The sequence below is a fragment of the Euphorbia lathyris genome, chromosome 6, assembly GCF_963576675.1.
Source record: "Euphorbia lathyris chromosome 6, ddEupLath1.1, whole genome shotgun sequence".
NCBI lineage: Eukaryota > Viridiplantae > Streptophyta > Magnoliopsida > Malpighiales > Euphorbiaceae > Euphorbia > Euphorbia lathyris.
Window position 1 is genome coordinate 59027232 of NC_088915.1, and position 8301 is coordinate 59035532.

Sequence of the window (8301 nt, forward strand, 5' to 3'; positions counted from 1 at the left end):
ACTGGCTTATTGACTCGAGAACAACATATCATCTAACCACGAATCTAGGAAATATCCATGTTCATTCGGAATATGGTGGCCCTAAGAAAGTTGTTATAGTTAACCATAATTCTATCCCTATCTCTTATGTTGTATCTTCCAAATTTATTGTATCAAATGCATCTCTGAGATTTGATAATATTCTTCATGTTCCTCAAACGGTCAATAATTTGTTGTATGTTTCCTGTCCCACTCAATCTAATCCAATTTTAATTGAATTCTTCACTAACTATTTTGTTTTGAAGGATTTAAAGACGAAAAAGGAGATCCTTCGGGGAAACAATAGTAATGGCTTGTACACTATGTCTCTACCACCCAACAATAAGCACCATACTCAAGCTTTTCATGTCTCTTTTCCATTATGACATGCTAGATTAGAGCATGCTCATTTTCCTATTGTTCAACATACTCTTTCTATTAATAGAATTCAGTTTAATAAAGATATACTGAATTCATCTTTATATGAATCTTGTTGTGTGAGTAAATCCCATCGTTTACCATTTACCAAATCTAAATTTGTTGCTAAAATCCACTCGAATTAGTATGTTCTGATGTTTTTATGTGCTATTTTATGACCATAACATCAAATATTCTAGTCTAGACTCAACTCTGTATAAATCTCAAATTTACAATGTGTTTGTCAAATTTTGTACTTTGGTTGAGAATTTTTTTAATTGCTCAATTAAGTCCTTTCAAGTGGATTGGGGAGGTGAATTTCAAGAATTAACGGCCTATCTAAGTGAACATTGTATTAATCAGAGAATTTTATGTTCGTACACTCTTGAACAAAATGAGTGTGCGAAACGGAAATACAGACATATCGTGGAAACTGGGATTTCTTTACTTCATCACTTTAAATTACCACTAAAATACTAGGCTTACATCTTTGAATGAGTTGTTTAAATTATTAATCGGCTTCCTATTCCAAGCTTAAATTATTGCTCATTGTTTGAAAAACTATTTGTTGTCAAACCCGATTGTCATATGTTACGAACCTTTGGTTGTCTCTGCTATCCATGGTTTCATCCATATAGTCTGTGTAAATTACATCCTCGTTCATATAAATGAATTTTCTTGGGTTACAGTAAAGTTCCTAAGGGTTATCATTGCTTTGATATTATTCATAACAAAATATTTATCTCACGACACGTAATCTTTGATGAACATGTGTTTCCTTAACCAGAGTTAGAACATGAGTTTGTCTCTTTGTCAACAACTACTTTTGATTTGAACCCGCTTATGGTCACTTCCTTGCAACTACAAAACCTTTTCCAAAAATTCACACACACCCTCCACTGTCTACTATTTTACCAAAACAGAACTTCTCTATTTATCATGTTGTCCTCAACTCCCCTACAGCCTCCCAACCTATATCACATATTGCCCACACCTTACTCCATCCAACCCCCATTGAAACAGCTCCCTCACCCGCCTCAACATTATTGCAACACCCACACACAACGCCAACCCACCTACATGTCCTTGCCTCATTAATATCATCACATAAGAAAACTACACCAGCAGCTCCCTCCCATCCACCAATTACCACATCCCGACCCTTAACCATTGACCTCACCATATATGCCACTTCCTCGTACGACACTGACACCGCTCATACCCGACCACATCATATTGTTGTAATCTTAAATGAGCAACGCTCGACCCAAGGCACTATAAACTACAGTTTCTATCCCACCTCCACCAACATATTGCAGTCAAGTCATCAAAGATCTGAAATGTGCATGAAGCTATGCAATCAGAATAAAAATAATAGAACCTGGGAATTGGTTCTTTCGGACTATTCAACCATTCTCATTAGATGTTGATGGATGTTTCTTGTTAGATTAAATATGGATGGAATTGTTGATCGGTACAAAGAATGACTTGTTACAAAAGGATTCCATCAGAGATCTGTCATTGATTTTCAACAGACTTTTAGTCCGGTCATTAAACCAACAACTATCCACCTTCTTTTGAGTTTAGCCATTTCTAATGTTTGGTTTATTCATCAATTGGACATATCTAATGCATTCTTACATGGAACTCTTGCTAAACGTGTTTCTATTGAACAACCTTGATGCGTATAAAACATATACGTGCTTTTTATAGCAAGTGCACTCTATCATACTAAGTAATACATTATACTTACGTATAAAGATCGATCCCACATGGATTCTGCACAATCATTAACTATCCACAAGTTTTTTAAGTCTAAATGATTGAATTAAAGAGTTTTGGGTTGTTTATAGCGACAAAAACTTTTGTTGTTAAAGCAATGGAGTAAAACACTAAGGAGTCGGGTTTACTTCCTAAGTTTGAGTCACTGAAATCTATTGAAATAAGACACCAAAGAGAATTTCGTGATTTTAAAGATGGTGATTTCTAAAAGAAAATCGGTGCTAAGACCTTAGACCACCTCATTCTATTTCTTCACTCATATTCACTTAATCGGGCCAATGGTTACTTAAATACAACAAGAAATTGTTAAGTTCAATGAGAAATACTAGCTATGTAATGCTAGAAACCACATCGATTTGCTATCGAGTCTAAGAATGTAAATTTCCGTTAACCTCTTGTTACTATGGTGAGTAAAAAGCGATTAACTGAAATATGGATTAAGCTTACATTCTTAGTTCTTTTAAATCGAACTCTTTCCGGGTGTTTACCTAATAGACTTCTAACTTGACTCAAAACATTAGAAAGATTCCTCTCATCCCTAGTAGGGAAGAATTAGTTCATGGTCATTGGGGAAATAAAGCTTGAAATAAAGTGAAACAAAATGAAATTCATTGAAAGTAGAAGATGAAGAAAATGGAAGATGAACAAACTTTTGATTAAATATGAAATTAACTTACAAAACTAAAAGGAAATGACTTTGAAACAATAAATTGTACTTGAAAACTACAAAAATCAGCCAAAACAAGAGTAATGACAAATGCCCAAAGCTTATCTATAACAACAATGGAGTTCCTATGCATAAAGATGTAAAAGATGTGTCTCTTCTCCTCTAAAATCTCATCTATTTATAGGCTAAATCTAGCTCCAATCAAGATGATAATCTGAAATTGATGATTAGTAGCCTCCAAAATACTGAATTTGTGCATTTAATGTCCTTGAGAAGTTCAATGGAAGAGGAGTATGAGCTTGCATAGAGAAAAGGAGCCACCAGTGCAAGTTGCTGCTGACATCAAGTCTCACCGACACCTGTCCCTAAAATTGGCCTTTTTGGGCCAATTTTGGGAGGTCTTGTCGAGACCTGCCCTTGGAGCAATTCCAGCTCTGTTTCTAGCATATTGCAACGCTTTTGTGTGATTCTGTTGCAAAAGACTCAGCTTAATGCAACACTTTGTGCTAATCTGTTGTAATGTCCCAAATTGCCCATAAACTGTTGATGTTGCCGTCTTTTCACCAAATGCATCCTCGTTCTTGCCCTGTAACTCACTTGGATAAATTGTCAATCTCGTGAGAGTGTAAAAATTAATTAAAAACTTGTGAATTAAATTAAAATTACGTGATGGTGTGTGAAATTACGAAATTAAGTGAATTTTAACAAAATTAACACTAAAGTAATAAAACGACACTCAAAATGGACGAAATTATGACTCGATTTTACTATGAAAATGGGCGACAACAAACCTCTAGGGCTTGTCAACCCTCAATTTCCCAATCATGTATGCAAATTAAGAAAGAGCATGCACGATCTCAAACAGGCTCCATGGATGTGGCATAGATGTTTAACTAATGTGTTCCTTGAGTTTGGTTTCACTTCCTCCCAGGCTGATTCTTCACTATACTTTCTCAATGCTTAAGGTATTTGCATTTTTTTTTTGTCTAATTCATGTTGATGACATCTTTGTTATTGGCAGTACCTCTGAAGCTCTCACTCGTCTTCTCAATTATCCCCAAACAAAATTTGCAATTTGTTATATTGGGAAGTTATCATATTTTCTCGGCATTGAGCCTCATTGGGGTTTCAAGACACTATCTTTTCACCAACACAAATACATCATTGATCTTCTTGAAAGGGCATCTATGCATGAATCAAAGGTGTTTCTACACCAACATGTACATCGACTAAACTTTTTCAAAGCATGGGTCAATCATTTAATGACTCGGGCATGTATCGCAGTATTATGGGCGGACTGCAATATGCTACAATCACACGACCTTTCATTTCCTATGCGGTAAACAAGATTAGTCAGTTCATACATCAATCGAGCCTTGAACACTGGAAAGCAGTAAAAATAATTTTGCGATATCTTCAAACCACTCCCTCTCATGGCTTGCAATATTCGGCTAGCAAAAATTATTCCATCACCGGATTCATCGATGCTGATTAGGGTGGGGACATCAAGTCTAGGACAAGATATATCGTGTATGTTGGTCCAATACAACTCAAGGAGCACCATAAACCTTAACTATTTTTATAATATCTGGTGTACACATCTCTACCCCCATCAAATGAACCGTTGAACTAGTAGAAATGTGAAAGACTTAAAAAACGCTTAATGCTTCCCCAACCCCCTTAACTTGTTTAAATTGGTCATTTTACTCCTCTAACTCATCGAATGTCCTATTTACCCCCTTAACTCCATAAAAGTGGTATTTCTCACCCCCTCAACTTATCCATTTATCCCTCCAACTCATTGAATGTCTTATTTACCTCCTTAACTCCATAAAAGTAGTATTTCTCACCCCTTACAATCCCTTATCGATGCCTAAATTGCTACCTTTTTTAAACATTAAACCTATATTTGTACTATTTTGTACATGGAACCTAAATTGATACTTCCCCAAAAACCATATGCCTATTTTGGTACCTTATCCCTACATATATTGTTCTTGTTATTTGTATCTTTTATTCATTCTTTCTCTTTTCAATTTTTTGGCTAGTTAAATTTTGATTATCTAATTATTATAATAAAATATTATTGTAATAAACACATGAATGATCAATATAATTATCAAATTAAAACAAAATAAAAGTTGATATTGAAAAAATATATTTTCAAACTCATTTGAATAAGCCCTATTAATTTTGCACTATAAAATGGTAAGAAATACCACTTTATGGAGTTAAAGGGGTAAATAGGATCATAAGGGGTGAGAAATACCATTTTTATGGAGTTAAGGGTGGTAAATATGACATTCGATTAGTTGAGAAGAGGTAAAATGACCAATTTGGACAAGTTAAGGGGTGAGAAATACCATTTTTATGGAGTTAATGGTGTAAATAGGACATTCGTTGAGTTGGAGGGGTAAAATGGTCAATTTGGATAAGTTAAGGGGACTGGAGGAGCATTAAACCCTTAAAAAAATATTATCAAACTTAATGATAAAAAACAATATAGAAACTGATACTCTCTTTATTCAGGTGAATGTTCTCTTATTTCTGGTTGTTCAACAATTTCAGTATAAATGGTGTTAATTATAAAGTGAACCCATATTGAAGTGGAACCAAATGAAAATAGAACGGAATATTCTTTAATTTAACTATATAACTCCATTGAGTAATGAAGAATGTCAAGAGTCCATACATATAATGAAATTAAGGAAGTATTATATACTTAGGCGAGCCGAGCTGAGCCGAACCCTAGGTCGCTCGTTAATATCTCGAGTCAAACCCTCTCGAACTGAGCTTTGACCAAACTTTGACCGAGTCAAGCTTTTATCAAGCTTCATACATGCATATAATAAGTAGCGTAGAAAACAAAAAAGCCTTATAACATACTCCATGTGAGTTTAAAATATTTTTAAAGGAAAACAATCACGATATTTCAGAACAGTAAATGGTACTTGTGTGGTTGGAAAAAATAAACCCGGAGAAAAATTTCAAACAATATATATTAAAGTTTGTAATGTATTTTGTTTCTTATCAAAACCTAATTGTCTAGCTAAATACTCAAATGCCTAAACTTTCTTGTGTCATTTTTTTTATTGGTTAAATTTTAGCTGAGTTGTGAATTATGATAAAAAATTAATAATAATCAATGAAATATATACAGTAATAAAAAATAATCGAGTCTGCTTGCGAGCTTTCGTACCGAACTTGAGGAAACTCAGATTCAGCTTGTTAGTGCTCGAGCTGATCCCGAACTCGAGTTGAGCCCTATCAAACCGAGCTTTGATCGAGCGTTCACTGAACCGAGCTCGAACAGTTTGCGAACTAACAATGCTCGTTTACATCCATATATACTATAATACTCACAAAATATCATATTAAAGTCAAATGGTGTACAGTTGTAATGGTTTATAGTACTATATATAATAATATCAAATAGTCAACTTAATATATGCCATTAATTATATAATTAGCATCTTCATTACTATAACAAAACACATATTTTTATTGGATTTTTCAAAATTCAACCTAAAAATATCATTTGATTGAGTTGAACACTTAATTGCTTAATTAATTAATTATTATAATAAACTACAATTTCCCTAACATTAGACACAAAATATGGTTTCCTCAAACGCGTATGGACCAACTGTACCTGAAATTAAATTAAATTAAAGCAACCCAAATATCACATATATAATTTATTAAGTATTTTTTTTTTTTAAACACGGATTTCATTTAAATAATTAATAGTATTAGTAACATTTAAAGTCAATGAGATATATGTATATGCATGCATGTTAACTAAAGAACTTAACTACCAACTAAAGCTTTAATTAGTGGGTTATTATTTAATTATGAAGTCAAAAAGTACAATTTTTTATATATAATTTTTGTCTTAGGATTATAACTATTACATATTATCAAAGGAAACGTAGGACCTCGGATGAAGTCAGTAAACATTAATACCAAATAAAAAATATTATAGTATGGAGGTACATTAATTTGATGACTTGATGATTCAATTATATATACACATTATTTCACAATTCTTAATTAAAAAACACTTAGGGTCCGTTTGGTATGCCGTAATGCAATGTAATGTAATCAAGATCGTAATGTAATCAAAGTTGTAATGTAATGGAATGTAATAATGATTCTATTACCATGTTTGGTTGACAATTATAATGTAATGTAATAACCATTACAATACTTATATTTTTCTAATTAAATGCAATCATAAAATTTATTTATATAATTAAAATCAACGAAAAACATGAAGAATGTGAAAAATCGAATTGAAATCAAATACACAATTACATTAACCGAAATTAATAAATTAGTATATAGTTTTTCGTTTTTTCATATTTTTCTCGTTTCTTTTAATTTCCATTTTCAACATTTTTCACCGTTTTTCTATTTTCTCATTTTTTCGGTTTTTCATTTTTCGCATTTTTTCGGTTTTTTGTTTTTCTTTTCATTTTTCTCATTTTCGATTTTCATGTTTTTCTACTTTTTGCATTTTTGACAAGAATGAGAGGTAAGATTGAGAAGTGAGATTTGAGAAATGAGAGGTTAGATGACAATGTAATGAGAATTCAAGTCATTTTTTTTATGTAATGGGGATTACAAGATTTATTCAATAAAATTTAACTCAAGTTTTCTCATTCCATTACAATGAAATTGTAACATGCAACCAAACATGGTAATGAACCTTCAATGTAATGGTCATTCCATTATGAAGGTCATTACATCTTACCAAAGGGCACCTTAAAATTTTAATAAGAAAATAAATTATAGGGTAATTAATTTATTAGTCCCTATATTTTGATAAAACACACTGTTTAGTCCCTGTATTTTCAAAAACACATGGTAAGGTCTCTAACCTTTTTCTCAGTGAACTGTTTAGTCCTTCCGTCTGTTTGTTAGATTTTTTACCGTTTATGACTTCGGAAATGACTAAATTACCCTTTACTATTTACCTTCAAACTTTAGAAGAGGAAATCCAATTTAGAAGAAGAAGCAATTTGTATGGAGAACAAGAAAAAGAAAAGATCTAATGCTTACGAATTTGAACGATTAAGAAGAAAATCAAGAAGAACACTCAAAGTTGATTTCAGATGCATTAGAGTTTAAAGGAAATGAAAAGAAGAACGCAAATCCAAATTGATTAATAAAATCTTCATAAAAGTCTAACGGCAGGGACTAAACAGTTCACCGAGCAAAACGTTAGGGACTAAACAGTTCACCGAGAAAAACGTTAGGGACTAAACAGTTTATCGAGAAAAATGTTAAGGACCTTATCATGTGTTTTTTAAAATATAGGGACTAAACAGTATGTTTTGTCAAAATATAGGGACTAATAAATTAATTACCCTAAATTATATTATGGGAAACTTTTGTGAATTGTTGCAATACAT